The 13,892-nt window shown below is 48.6% G+C and overlaps 1 protein-coding gene across 1 annotated transcript in view; it reads right to left on the bottom strand.

The window, feature by feature from the left end:
* The window catches only part of CNEP1R1 (CTD nuclear envelope phosphatase 1 regulatory subunit 1), a 118,196-nt gene that overhangs the window by 74,263 nt on the left and 30,041 nt on the right, over positions 1-13,892 (bottom strand). The window lies entirely within an intron of this gene.

The following is a 13,892-nucleotide window of genomic DNA, read 5'->3' as shown; positions in this document are numbered from 1 at the left end:
AGAGAGTTAGATTTGGGTGGGGTGTGTTCAATCTGAAATCTAAATTACAGTGTAAAATAAAGCAGCCAGTATTTACCCTGTACAGAAATAAAATAACCCACCCAAATCTAACTCTTTCTGCACATGTTATATCTGCCTCCCCTGCAGTGCACATGGTTTTGCCCAATTGCTATCAAAAATCCTGCTGCGATCAACTTGGAATTACCCCCATTGTTTTGTGGATATTTAGCTCCAGGGCTAAATGACTGGGATCTATCCAAGTAATTCCCTCAACTAGCTCCGAGGCTGCATCTATTGCAGATTTATTGGGAGATTTCGTCTCCTGCGAGGAAATCTCCCATAAGTAGGGCTTCGTCTGCATCACACCTGACCCCTTACAGGGGAGGAGCTGCTTAATGTGCCTAATCCTGTTTATTCTCACGCAAAATAGTGGCTGTAGTGGGAATTAATTGTAACCTAACATTTGACTCGTCTCCTAAAGTTTAGAGTTTCTTCTTGAATTTTAACTCATTGACATGACTCGTGCTGGAACATCCAAGGCGAATCACGATTTGGCTGCACACATATCTTGCGAAAAGAATTTGGATGAATCCTAAATTCTTTGAATCCTTATTAGGTACCCTATACAACGGACATAGACTTTGACTGCAGATATTGACATGGCCCATCTAGTCTGCATACACTAGGGTTCATTTTTTTTGCCAGGGGCTAATTACACCTAAAAGTATATTTTTGGACTGTGGGAGGAAACCCACAATATACAAACTCCACACAGCTAGGGCCATAGTTTGAATCAAACTCATGACCTAAGTGCAGGAATGCTAACCATTACACCACCCGTACTGCCCTGAATGACATTACTTTATATAAAAAACCCAAGGTAATGCTTATATTGGTATACTGTAATGCACAATTCCTAGGTCATTTCTTCTATATAAAGCATACTGCTTTCACTTATTACCTACTTCTGACAGCCGTGCACCTATTTATACCTATAAGAAAGCTGTGCAGTGACAAGACATAGGGGGTAATTCACATCTGACCGCTGGGATGCGATTTTGTGCTGTCCTTGTGTTCAGATAGTCGCTGCCTACAAGGGAGGGGGGTGTATTTTTGCCGTGCAAGTGTGCGATGCTATGTGTACGCTGAGCTACTAAAATTGTGTGCAGTCTCTGCGCAGCTCAGGACTTACTCCTCCAGTGCGATAGAATCAGGCTGATTGGGGCCGGAGCTGACGTCAGACACCCTTCCTGAAAACACTTGCGTCCGCCTGCGTTTTTCCAAACACTCCCAGTAAACGGTCAGTTACCACCCACAAACGGCTTCCTTCTGTCAATCACCTTGCGAACACCGGTGCAAACGGATTTTTTGCACCATCCCGCTGCTGACCAGCGATGCCCTTTGGTGTTGTCCCACACACGTGTGCATTGCGGTGGATAAGCATGCACATTTAGTACCCGATCACCCGCTGTGCGAAAACACAGAGCAGCGGTAACATCTGAATTAACCCTATAGTGATCCTGTGTATGCAGCACACTTCTGGCGGGTTGCAGTTAATTTACCAGATGTCGGGATTCCGGCGGGCAGGAGACCAAAGTGGCGCCATTCGGAATCCCTACCAAAGCCCAGAGTTCCCACTTGAGTGGTGGTTAAGTCCACCACCAAAGGGAGAATATAATAGTGTGGAGAGAGAAGCTCTCCACCGGACCCGAGGCATAGTGAACCCGCGAGGGGACTCGATGCGCTCGCTTTCGGGATTGCGGCGTCTGTCCCCTACCCGCCGGGAACCCATTACATACCAGACCCCGTCTAGCAAAATGATCTCATTAAACTTGGCCACTGGTCCTGTTGCTCATCACAGTACAATAATTGGCTCTAAACCATCTGGTCATATGTTCTACATCAGCATTTACGAAGCACCATAGATTCTGCAGTGATGCACATTCAGCAGTACACAGAACAGAAGCTTACCGATTTCATCATACAAATATGCATAGGAGCAAGACCACTAACGATCGTTTCAGTATGTTAAAATAGCACTTGCATCAGAAGGCTTGAGCAGGTTATTGGAGGAAGAAAGAGCATTGCTTGTGAGATCTAACACAGTAGGTGAGCACGAAACACAGCAGAGAAAGGTGAGAAATGAGGGGAAGGGGTAGGTGCAGTCATACCTTTCATACCAAAAATGCAGGGGCTTACCTGGAAATTCGGTCCCGGGATCATGCAGGGACATTCCCGGGTAGGGCCCCGTTTACACCAGCATTTGGAGCCGGGACGTCCCGGGTCAGCACCTTTCATACTGAACCTGGGTTGGCCCAGCATTTTATGAGACTGTCATTAGAAATGGCCTTTTTTAGGCCCACAAAGATGAGGTCATTACAGAGAGGGAGGAAGGGAGGGCAGGCCTGCTCACCTCATTGCAGCAATCATGGCCAACGGAGTACCACTGTGTATGCCTGTGTTCCTGATTGGGCTTTACTGCTGTTTGACCCAGCAAGTGAGAGTCTGATGCAGCTTCTGACTCTGTGCTCTATAGTGCAGAGTTAAACCTGGAGGAGGAGAGCTTTATTTTTGGCAGAGAGGGCCAGGACTCGGCGCCAGTATTTGCGCAGGAGGAGAACCCTGATTTCGCAGACCCTGGCTTCTGTTATGCGAATGAGTACCACGACCGAGCGAAGAATGTGGACCAGAGACCTACCTCATGGTGATGTTCTCATGGAGACTGTGGAGGCTTATCAAGATGAGGAGTGGATGACCCACTTTCTCATGTCACATCCAACGTTCCAATACCTGCTGGACCTACTCACCCCTGCACTTACTATGCAGACCACCCACTACCGGACACCCATCCAGCCAAGGAGGAGACTGGTGATTGCGCTGTGGTGATATGCTACGCCAGGAGAGTACTGCACAATCTCCTGTTTGTTCAGTGTTGGGCTCTCCACTGTCTGCAGTGTTATACACCAGGTGACGAAGGCTATACTGGATACACTATACAAAAAGTTTATCTGCTTACCGCAAGGGCAGCACCTAGATGACTCCATCCAAGGCTTTGTGCGGCGTGCGTACCCTCAGTGTGCCGGTGCCATCGATGGGACCCATATCCCCATCATTGCCCCCTGTGACAACCCGGCGATTATTATAACCGCAAGGGATGGCGTTCTATTGTCTTACAGGCTGTGGTCGACCATAAATACTGGTAAGTAAATTTGTCCATTTTTTTTATTTTATTTTTTAAATGCAGTGTACCTTTCATTGTACTAAAAATTGTTCAAAACGTTCTTTTAGTTTCACTGATGTATATATTGGCTGGCCTGGGTGAGCACATGATGCTCGTGTTCTTGCCAACTCCGATTTGTACAAGATTGCGGAGGACAGGCAGGGTGGATGGCTTTTTCCCAGAGAGGTAAAAATAGATGGCTAGATATATATATATATATATATATATATATATATATATATATATATTTATTTCTCTTACGTCCTAGAAGATGCTGTGGACTCCAAAAGGACCATGGGTATAGACGGGATCCGCAGGAGCTTGGGCACACTGAAAAGACTTTGACTGGGTGCAAACTGGCTCCTCCCTCTATGCCCCTCCTACAGACCTCAGTTAGACTTTGTGCCCAGGAGTGACTGGACACGCACTATGGGAGCTCTACTGAGTTTCTCTAGAAAATACTTTTGTTAGGTTTTTTATTTTCAGGGAGACCTGCTGGCTACAGGCTCCCTGCATCGAGGGACTGAGGGGAGAGAAGTCAGACCTACTTCTACTTAGTTAAGGGCTCTGCTTCTTTGGCTACTGGACACCATTAGCTCCAGAGGGTTCGATCACTTGGTTCGCCTAGCTGCTTGTTCCCGGAGCCACTGGCCCGGGACCTCCAGGCTCCATTCACGTTAAAGGGAGCAAAACGGGGGGAGGGGGCACAGATATTTGGTGCTTATATATTCATTAAGAACAGCGCTATTGTCATATATTCGTTTGGTGGGATATATGGGTGCTGGGGGGTGAGCTGGTATACTCCCTCTGTGTTTCTCTCCCTGGGCTTCCTTGTGGGTCTGTCCCCTAGCTGAGGCAGTGTGTGGGTGTGTCGGCGCTACGTGTCGGCATGTCTGAGGCTGAGTGTTACTCCCCGGAGGGGGTTGCTGGGGGCACAGAAACGGGGCTGGAGATGGCTATGTCGGCACAGCCGACACCTGATTTGGTTACCATGTTAAGTGCACTTAATGCAAATGTGGCCTCATTATCTAAGAGGCTGGATAAATCTGAGTCTCAGACACAAGTGTGGAGGAAATCCATGGAGGATGCTTTGACTTAGGTGCAGGCCCCATCAGGGTCACAAAAGCGTTCGTTTACCCAGATGGTGGATACGGACACGGATTCTGATTCCGATGTCGACTTCAATGAGGCTACTTTACACTGTCAGAGTCGAAAAATATCATGATTCATATGCCTTGTATAAACCCCTAATGTGTGCGCATGCTGCTCGTCGCCTGGTCCCCCGTGCGTACACATCCCCGCAGATTTTGTAAGGGACGCTCCAGCGTCTCGTGCGCATGGGATGTGTAAATACGGCGGAGTTTGTGAGCTTGTAGCGTGCGACTCGATCGTGACATATTTAACCCAAATAGCGTAATAATATATTATAGTTAATATTCCCCTTAACAATGTCAGCAAGTATGGTAAGTTTAAAACTTCTTGGACAGAGAGATTCCTCTTTGCATGCTGGGAGGGCTCAGACAAAGGTTGGAGGGTAGTGTTTGGTGTCCAGCTGTGGGGTATTGAAGGGGTGTTGTGCCTATGATAGTTGGGAGGGATTCACAAGTTCTTACGCATAGTTATGTACAGAAGTAGAAAATAAGATTAATTGTATTCCGAATAAATTACACATAAGTGCAGGGTAGGTGAATGGAATTCAGTCATTTCTTTCCCACAGACTGAATACAATAGCCTTATTTACACTAAGCTTTGAGATTCTATGAAGAGGGCTTACACCTTTGTTTATGAATAGAACCAGGTTTCTCTCCAGAATAATGAGGGCTGAGTTGTCAATTGTCTCAACTGAAGGAGGGGACTGTGGGGTGAACAAAGCCCAGATACAGAGTTTGTTTGGAAGATCCAGAACAATAGCTTTCCTCAATATAACCAGACAAAGAGGAATTTAGAATACTAACAAGTCCTAGCCATCGCCCACTCCTTGAACTAACCAATGATCCCCGGTGCAGTACATGTCCCACCCCCTAACCAATGGAAAGAGAGCACACAGTATCTATTGTAGTATGTCTTGAGTTAGTAAATAAATATAGCTTGCAATAGGCTTGGTCACACAAGACTCTGCAAGGTTTTCACACTGAAGGCTGGGTCCCTGGTCCAGGTTGCGCCAGCGAAGTCATTCCCACGTGTGTAAGTTCTCTGTGGCCATTTCGTTACTCTGTATGTATGCAATTGTGACCATCTTGTTCTCCTTCTGTGTTAGCCATTACTCTTTCTCTCTGTTATTGTTTGCGATTGTGCCGCTATTGTATATTCATGTCTAGTTATTCTGTTTAGATATTAATGTTAGTTTTGTAGTGTTTAAGCTGTTAACTGTACTTTTTCCCTTTTTACTTTCTAATATCATCTAGTAAAGGTGTTGGAACCTTAGCAAGGAGTGTATGTTTTACTAGTTATTATATAGGGTTTCTGAGCGTCTTAATCGCTCCAACAGCTTTCATATGATAAGGGTTAATCAGCGTTGCATTGTGGTAATATAACAGTAATAAGGTTTACAGCATAAGCATATCCTTTCAGTGTGTTGCTAGCAAGGTTTACTGAGTGTCATTCTGTGAGCGTCTGCGCCGCTCGTGTTCTCGTGGGCACAGCGTCTGCTACGCTATAAGCGTACCATTACGGTACTTCATACGCCAATTGCGTACTGAGTCTGGTACAAATATATAGTGAATGTTATAAGGTAAAGAATAGGCTTTATCAACACCCAAGGGTAGTTAAGAGTATTCAGTACATGATTGTGGCTATTAAAGAGGTTTTACATATTTCTGACGAACCTGCGGTTCAGGAAACAAAGATTTGCCTATTTAAAGGGAAAAAACCTGAGGTGAAGTTTCCCCCTTCTCATGAAATGAATGCTCTTTGTGAAAAGGCTTGGGAGTCGCCGGACAAGAGGTAGCAGAGTCCCAAGAGAATTTTCATGGTGTATCCTTTCCCCTCTGATGACAGGGATAAATGGGAGTCGTCTCCGAATGTCGACAAGGCTCTATCCCGCTTGTCTAAGAAGGTGGCACTTCCGTCCCCTGACACGGCAGCTCTCAAGGATCTGGCGGATCGCAAGCTGGAGACGTCTTTGAAGGCCATTTTCGTTAATACGGGTGCATTACTCAGACCTGCTGTGGCGTCGGTATGGGTGAGTAGTGCTATTGCTAAATGGGCTGATAATTAAGCTTCTGATGTGGATACCCTTGATAAGGATAATATTCTTTTGACTCTTGGTTATATCAAGAACGCTGCAGATTACCTGAAGGATGCGGCGAGGGATGTTGGTCTCTTGGGATCAAGAGCCAATGCCATGGCGATCTCGGCCAGGAGGGCGCTGTGGATCCATCAATGGAATGCTGATACCGACTCCAAGAAAAATATGGAAGCTCTTCCCTTCAAAGGTAGTGTCTTGTTTGGTGACGGCCTAGCGGACCTGGTGTCTACCGCGACTGCGGGTAAGTCGTCTTTTCTTCCTTATGTTCCCACACAAGAGAAAAAGGCACCCCATCAGCAGATGCAGTCCTTTCGACCCAATAAATACAAGAGAGGAAAAGGCTCGTCCTTCCTCGCTTCAAAGGGTAGAGGAAGGGGAAGAAAGTCGCCTGCAGTATCAGGCGCCCAGGACCAAAAGTCCTCCCCCGCCTCTACCAAGTCCAGCGCATGACGCTGGGGCTCCCCTGGGGGAGTCCGGACCGGTGGGGTCCGTCTCCGGATCTTCAGTCACGTCTGGGTTCAATTAGGCCTGGATCCTTGGGTCCTAGACATAGTGTCTCAGGGATACAGGCTGGAGTTTCAGGAGATGCCCCCTCACCGCTTTTTCGTTTCGGCCTTGCCAGTGTCTCTTACGGACAGGGAGGTGGTGAATACAGCAATACGAAAGTTGTGTCAACAGAGGGTCATTGTTCCCGTTCCCCCGTCCCAATTGGGGGAGGGGTTCTACTCAAGCCTCTTTGTTGTTCCGAAGCCGGACGGTTCGGTCAGACCAATTCTGAACCTAAAATCCCTCAACCCATACTTGAAGGTGTTCAAGTTCAAGATGGAATCTCTTCGAGCTGTGATCTCCAGCCTAGAAGGGGGGGATTTTATGGCGTCAGTCGACATAAAGGATGCCTACTTACACGTCCCGATATATCCTCCGCATCAGGCCTTCCTGAGATTTGCGGTGCAGGATTGTCATTACCAATTTCAGACGTTGCCGTTTGGTGAAAATCCTCGGGGCCGTGGAAAGCCCAAAGTCATGGCGGAAATGATGGTTCTCCTTCACAAATAAGGGGTTACAATTATCCCGTACTTGGACGATCTCCTGATAAAGGCGAGGTCCAATGAACAATTGTTAAGAAGTGTGGATTTGTCTCTGTCGGCTTTGCGACAGCACGGTTGGGTTCTAAATTTGCCAAAGTCTCAGTTGATTCCGGCCACTCGGCTGCCCTTTCTGGGCATGATTCTAGACACGGAGTTACAGAGAGTGTTTCTTCCGGAAGACAAAGCTCTGGAACTACAGACAATGGTCAGGGAGCTTCTGAGGCCGACAAGTGTGTCGATTCATCAATGTACTCGGGTTCTGGGGAAAATGGTTGTGGCGTACGAAGCCATTCCGTTTGGCAGGTTTCATGCCCGGGTGTTTCAGTGGGATCTGCTGAACAAATGGTCCGGGTCTCACCTGCACATGCACCGGAAAATAAGTCTATCTTCCAGGGCCAGGATTTCTCTCCTGTGGTGGCTACAAAGCTCTCACCTTCTAGAAGGGCGCCGATTCGGAATCCAGGACTGGGTCCTGCTGACAACAGATGCAAGTCTCCGAGGCTGGGGCGCAGTCACCCAAGGAAGAAATTTCCAGGGGAAATGGTCAGACCAGGAATCTTGTCTCCACATAAATGTTCTCGAGTTAAGAGCCATTTACAATGGCCTGCTACAAGCAAAGAACCTTCTTCAGGGTCGGCCTGTCCTGATCCAGTCGGACAACATAACAGCGGTGGTGCATGTAAACTGTCAAGGCGGAACAAGGAGCAGGGCGGCTATGGTGGAGGCCACAAGAATCCTTCGCTGGGCGGAACAACACGTGAGCGCTCTGTCAGCAGTCTACCTCCCGGGCGTGGACAACTGGGAAGCAGACTTCCTCAGCAGACATGATCTCCATCCGGGAGAGTGGGCTCTTCACCAAGAGGTATTTGCAGAGGTGACGAAGCGTTGTGGAATTCCTCTGATAGACATGATGGCGTCGTGCCTCAACAAGAAGCTTCCAAGGTATTGTTCCAGGTCAAGGGACCCCCAAGCCAGTGCAGTGGACGCCCTGGTAATGGCGTGGGTGTTTCAGTCGGTGTATGTGTTCCCTCCACTTCCTCTCATCCCAAAGGTCCTGGGAATCATAAGACGAGCAAAGGTTCGGGCGATTCTCGTTGTTCCAGACTGGCCACGCAGGACCTGGTATCCGGATCTTCAGGAATTACTAGTGGAAGATCCTTGGCCACTTCCTCTAAGAGAGGACCTGTTACTGCAGGGACCATGCGTGTTTCCGGACTTACCGCGGCTGCGTTTGACGGCATGGAAGTTGAGTGCCAAATCTTAGCTCGAAAAGGTATTCCTGGGGAGGTCATCCCCACTCTCCTTATGGCTAGGAAGGAGGTTACTGCGAAACATTATCACCGTATTTGGAGGAAGTACGTTTCGTGGTGTGAGACCAAAACTGCTCCTGCGGAGGAATTTCCCTTGGGTCGGTTTCTCCATTTTTTGCAGGCAGGCGTAGATGCAGGCCTGAAATTGGGTTCCATCAAAGTGCAGATTTTGGCTTTATCTATTTTATTTCAAAAGGAATTAGCCGTCCTTCCAGAGGTTCAGACTTTTGTGAAGGGAGTGCTGCATATCCGTCCTCCATTTGTGCCGCCTGTGGCGCCGTGGGATCTTGAAGTGGTCTTACAGTTTGTTATGTCTCCCTGTTTTGAACCTTTGCGTAAGGTTGAGTTAAAATTTCTCACTTGGAAGTTAGTCATGCTTTTGGCTCTGGCGTCTGCCAGGCGAGTGTCAGAGTTGGCGGCCTTATCTCACAAGAGTCCATATTTGATCTTCCATTCGGATAGAGCAGAATTGAGGACTCGTCAACAATTTCTGCCGAAGGTGGTTTCTTCGTTTCACATTAACCAACCTATTGTGGTACCTGTGGCTACGGCTGCTGTGGCAGTTCCAAGGTCTCTTGATGTTGTAAGAGCTTTGAAAATTTACGTTGCCAGAACGGCTCTTACCAGGAAAACAGAGGCTCTGTTTGTCCTGTATGCTTCCAACAAGATTGGAAATCCTGCTTCTAAGTAGACTATTGCACGCTGGATTTGTAGTACGATTCAGCAAGCTTATTCTTCAGCTGGGCTACCGTTGCCGAAGTCAGTAAAGGCCCATTTTACCAGAAAAGTGGGCTCGTCTTGGGCGGCTGCGCGAGGGGTCTCGGCACTTCAGCTTTGCCGAGCAGCTACGTGGTCAGGTTCAAACACCTTTGCTAAGTTTTACAAGTTTGATACCCTGGCTGATGAGGACCTCATGTTTGCTCAATTGGTGCTGCAGAGTCGTCCACACTCTCCCGCCCGTTCTGGAGCTTTGGTATAGACCCCATGGTCCTTTTGGAGTCTCCAGCATCCTCTAGGACGTAAGAGAAAATAGGATTTTAGTACCTACCGGTAAATCCTTTTCTCCTAGTCCGTAGAGGATGCTGGGCGCCCGCCCCAGGCCCTCATTCCGAGTTGTTCGCTCGTTATTTTTCTTCGCATCGGTGCGATTTTCCACTAACTGCGCATGCGCAATGTTCGCACTGCGGCTTTGTCAAGTAAATTTGCTAAGAAGTTTGGTATTTTACTCACGGCATTACGAGGTTTTTTCTTCGTTCTGGTGATCGGAGTGTGATTGACAGGAAGTGGGTGTTTCTGGGCGGAAACTGACCGTTTTATGGGTGTGTGTGAAAAAACGCTGCCGTTTCTGGGAAAAACGCGGGAGTGGTTGGAGAAACGGGGGAGTGTTTGGGCGAATGTTGGGTGTGTTTGTGACGTCAAACCAGGAACGAAACTGACTGAACTGATCGCAGTGGCAGAGTAAGTGTCGAGCTACTCAGAAACTGCTAAGAAATTTCTATTCGCAATTTTGAGAATCTTTCGTTTGCAATTCTGCTAAGCTAAGATTCACTCCCAGTAGGCGGCGGCTTAGCGTGTGCAAAGCTGCTAAAAGCAGCTTGCGAGCGAACAACTCGGAATGAGGGCCCCAGTGCGTACTGTTACTTGCAGTGAATTATTACTGGTTATATTTGTTTACACGTGGGTTGTGTATTAGTTATATTCAGCTTGTTGCTGTTGTTAATAAATACTGTTATCTGGTTTTCTGATACTTCGGTTGTACGGTATGTTGTGGTATGGGCTGGTAGGTTTCTCGCCCTTAGTTTAAACAAAAATCCTTTCCTCTAAATGTCCGTCTCTCCTGGGCACAGTTCCTATAACTGAGGTCTGGAGGAGGGGCATAGAGGGAGGAGCCAGTTCACACCCAGTCAAAGTCTTTTCAGTGTGCCCAAGCTCCTGCGGATCCCGTCTATACCCATGGTCCTTTTGGAGTCCCCAGCATCCTCTACGGATTAGGAGAAAAGGATTTACCGGTAGGTACTAAAATCCTATTTTTTTATTCTCTCCCCCCCCCCCCCCCAATGTTTCTTTAAAGGGTTTGACAGATTTCACTTTTGGTTGTCAGTTGTGATGGAATATGTGTGGCCTATAGTGTTCCTCTTTTTAAAAGGTTTATTGAAATAGCAGTCCCTGTAGATTGCTGTCACCTGCTTCACCCCCATACCTGTTTCAGGAATCAAGTGATACTCATACTCTTGTATTTCTTTTCAGAAATCAAAGACAGTGGATGTGGTGGACATCCCAGTCCACATTATCGGGGATGCAGCCTACCCTTTGCGGCACTGGCTAATGAAGGGGTACACCCAGCATTTGCAGCTGTCTCCCATCAAAGTGGCATATACCCACACTCTGAGTGCGGCATGGATGTTGGTGGAGAATGTCTTTGGCCGCCTAAAAGGACGTTGGCACTGCCTCATGAAGAGGAATGATGTTGTTTGCACTTGTTGTTTGAAAGTTTGCACTGTTGTATTCTTTGTTTTAATTGTACAAAACTAACCTGCTAAATGCACAGACATATATAGAGTAAAACTTGGCATAAAATGATAACACGTGGGGAACACATAGCAAACATAGTAATATAAAAGACAAACCCAACCGCCCCCCGCCCTCCCCAAACATGAAAATTGTGACCTTGTAACAGCCCAAAACTATCAAAGTTAAATACACAGTCCAAGGCAAAGACTGCCTATGGCAATTGCCTATATACTTTGTAATCTGGAGATGATGGATTAGGGTTAGGGGGGTCATAGTAGGGACCTCTAGAGTATGGGGGTTAACAGTGCTTGGGGACAGGAGGGGCCTGGATAGCTGGGTACATATGGGTACCCTGAATGCGAGGCAAGATGCGTTCCAGGAACTGAAATTGCCGGTCTTGGTAGTCACACAAGATGCGTTCTTGGTGACCCATTATTTGCGTTATGAAGGATTGCTGCAGCTCTCTTTCCGCCTCTATAAAATGGAGTTGGCGGGCATCCTCCTGTTGTTGCATGTTGTTGTCCATGTTGCGCAGTTCTTCAATCAGCACCTTGGTCATTGCCCATGCAGCAAGCTCCACTTTGGTGACTTTGCGTTTCCTCTTGGGAACTGTATATACTGCAAGGGGAGTAAGAAGGAAAAAAGGGCATATAAGAAAAAGCAGAGGTGTGATCGTACGTATTTGTGGCTTCCTCCCACCTGCACTAGTTACACTCTGCGACAGTAAACTTTATGGCGGGCGGTTATGGTGGCATATAGTGCAGAATTCATGTTTATTGGAATTCGGGTGTTTTGAACAGAAATTATGCTAAGCAAGGACAAATACTATTGGTGTGCATCACAGGGGGATTTGCTTGGAGGGCCGCGCCCACATCTGTTTCCTGGACAGTCACAGCGTCCGCACTGTTGCCGGGTATACGGTCATCAATCGGGTTGGCGGCTGAGTCCAGATCGGGGTGGATAGGTTCATCTGCGAATAGTATGGGGGATGATGTTGATCGCCCACATTGGGTGCTTTCCATGTTGGACTCGCTCTCATCAGCAACCACAAAGGGTGAGGGAGTGGCAGAGCTGGAGGATGACAGTCTGATGGGGTCACTGAGCGCAGTGTTGCCAAAAACTGATGCACATTGCTCATAAAACATCCAGTCGTGCCTTGCAGACCCTTTTTTTCCGGTTGTGGTCATGGATGCGATTAAACAGTTTTTTGAGCCCTTTTAGCTTATTCAAAACTTGTTGGCTATGGATGATGCCCCGCGAGGCCAGGATCTTCGCTATGTTGTGGTATATCTAGGCATCCTTTACAGTGTCTGTGATCTGGCGCCTGATCTCCTCTTCCCCTCTAATGCTTAAAAGCTCCCTCACCGGGGCGTGGCCTGGACGTTGCAAGGAGTAGATGTGTTACAGCAAGAGCTCCTGCTATTAAGGGCTAAACACTTAAATTCCCCTGAGAATTCAGATCAAAAACCTCCCTATCTGAACTGCCCATACCAGAGGACAGTACCCTGCAAAAGGTGACTGCGCCCGGAGACCGTTACAGCTAGCCGCCGTCTGCGGCCTACTCCGACACCGCAAGACGGGGCCTCGAGTTTGGGGCCGGCCGGACCTCGAGCTCCGGGCGCGGGACGTGCCGCGAATAGGAGCCGGAGAGACACCACTTTTCTCCTGGGGCTTACCCGTGACCCTCCCCGCCTGCGGTTCTCCCGCTGATCGCCACACCAAAGAGGAGAAGCCGCTGCTGTGCTCCGGAGGACGGGTCACCCGCACGGATCCTCCAGATTGTCCCGGCGTCGGCGGCCATCTTGACGGCAGGTGAGAGCTCACACAGACCGCGGCCTGCGGCAACCCCTGCTGCACCCCACCCCTTCCTACCTCTCTACTCACCGGCACATCCACCTGGGCGCCCCGATATTCGGGACCCACACATCAGGCGACGGACAACGCGGCCTGCTGCCCGGCCGGTCACGCGGCCCTCGGCCTCCGGCCCCCCCTCACCCCACCAGGGCTCTGGACGTCTCCCTCCGGGTCAGGGTCCCCCAACCTCCGAGACCTCACACCGAAGGCTCACTGAAGTGACTAGCGGCCTGCTGCGCGGCTGCCACTTCCCAGTCCTGTCCGCTTCCCCTGACAGCTGCGGACCATATAGCCCAGGTGAATACCTGTTCTCTACCTGCCAGGTGACATCTCGAGACCCCAAGGACCATCCCATCTGAACCAGAAGTCCGCCAACCGACTGCACCCACGAAGAAAATCTAGCCATTCCCTACCCCTCCTTTTTTCTTCCTGGATCAAATATCCTAAACCCGTGGGGATTCACTGCCACCAATACAGCGTTTACGTATCCCAGCGCTGCAGTGGTACAACCTGAATCATCACTCTGGGAGCAAAACACCTCGCTCCGTCCCTACTCTATACCTGCAACCGACTGCTTTAGGACCTAGATGCCAGATATCTACAAACCCTCCGGAATGTAAGTGCTCTCAAAGCCGCTCACCGCCACTCATGTTTGCTTAAAT

This window comes from Pseudophryne corroboree, chromosome 11 (genome assembly GCF_028390025.1).
Source record: "Pseudophryne corroboree isolate aPseCor3 chromosome 11, aPseCor3.hap2, whole genome shotgun sequence".
NCBI classification, from domain to species: domain Eukaryota; kingdom Metazoa; phylum Chordata; class Amphibia; order Anura; family Myobatrachidae; genus Pseudophryne; species Pseudophryne corroboree.
Note: the sequence above shows the minus strand (reverse complement) of the source record. Positions and strands in the feature narration are given on the sequence as shown.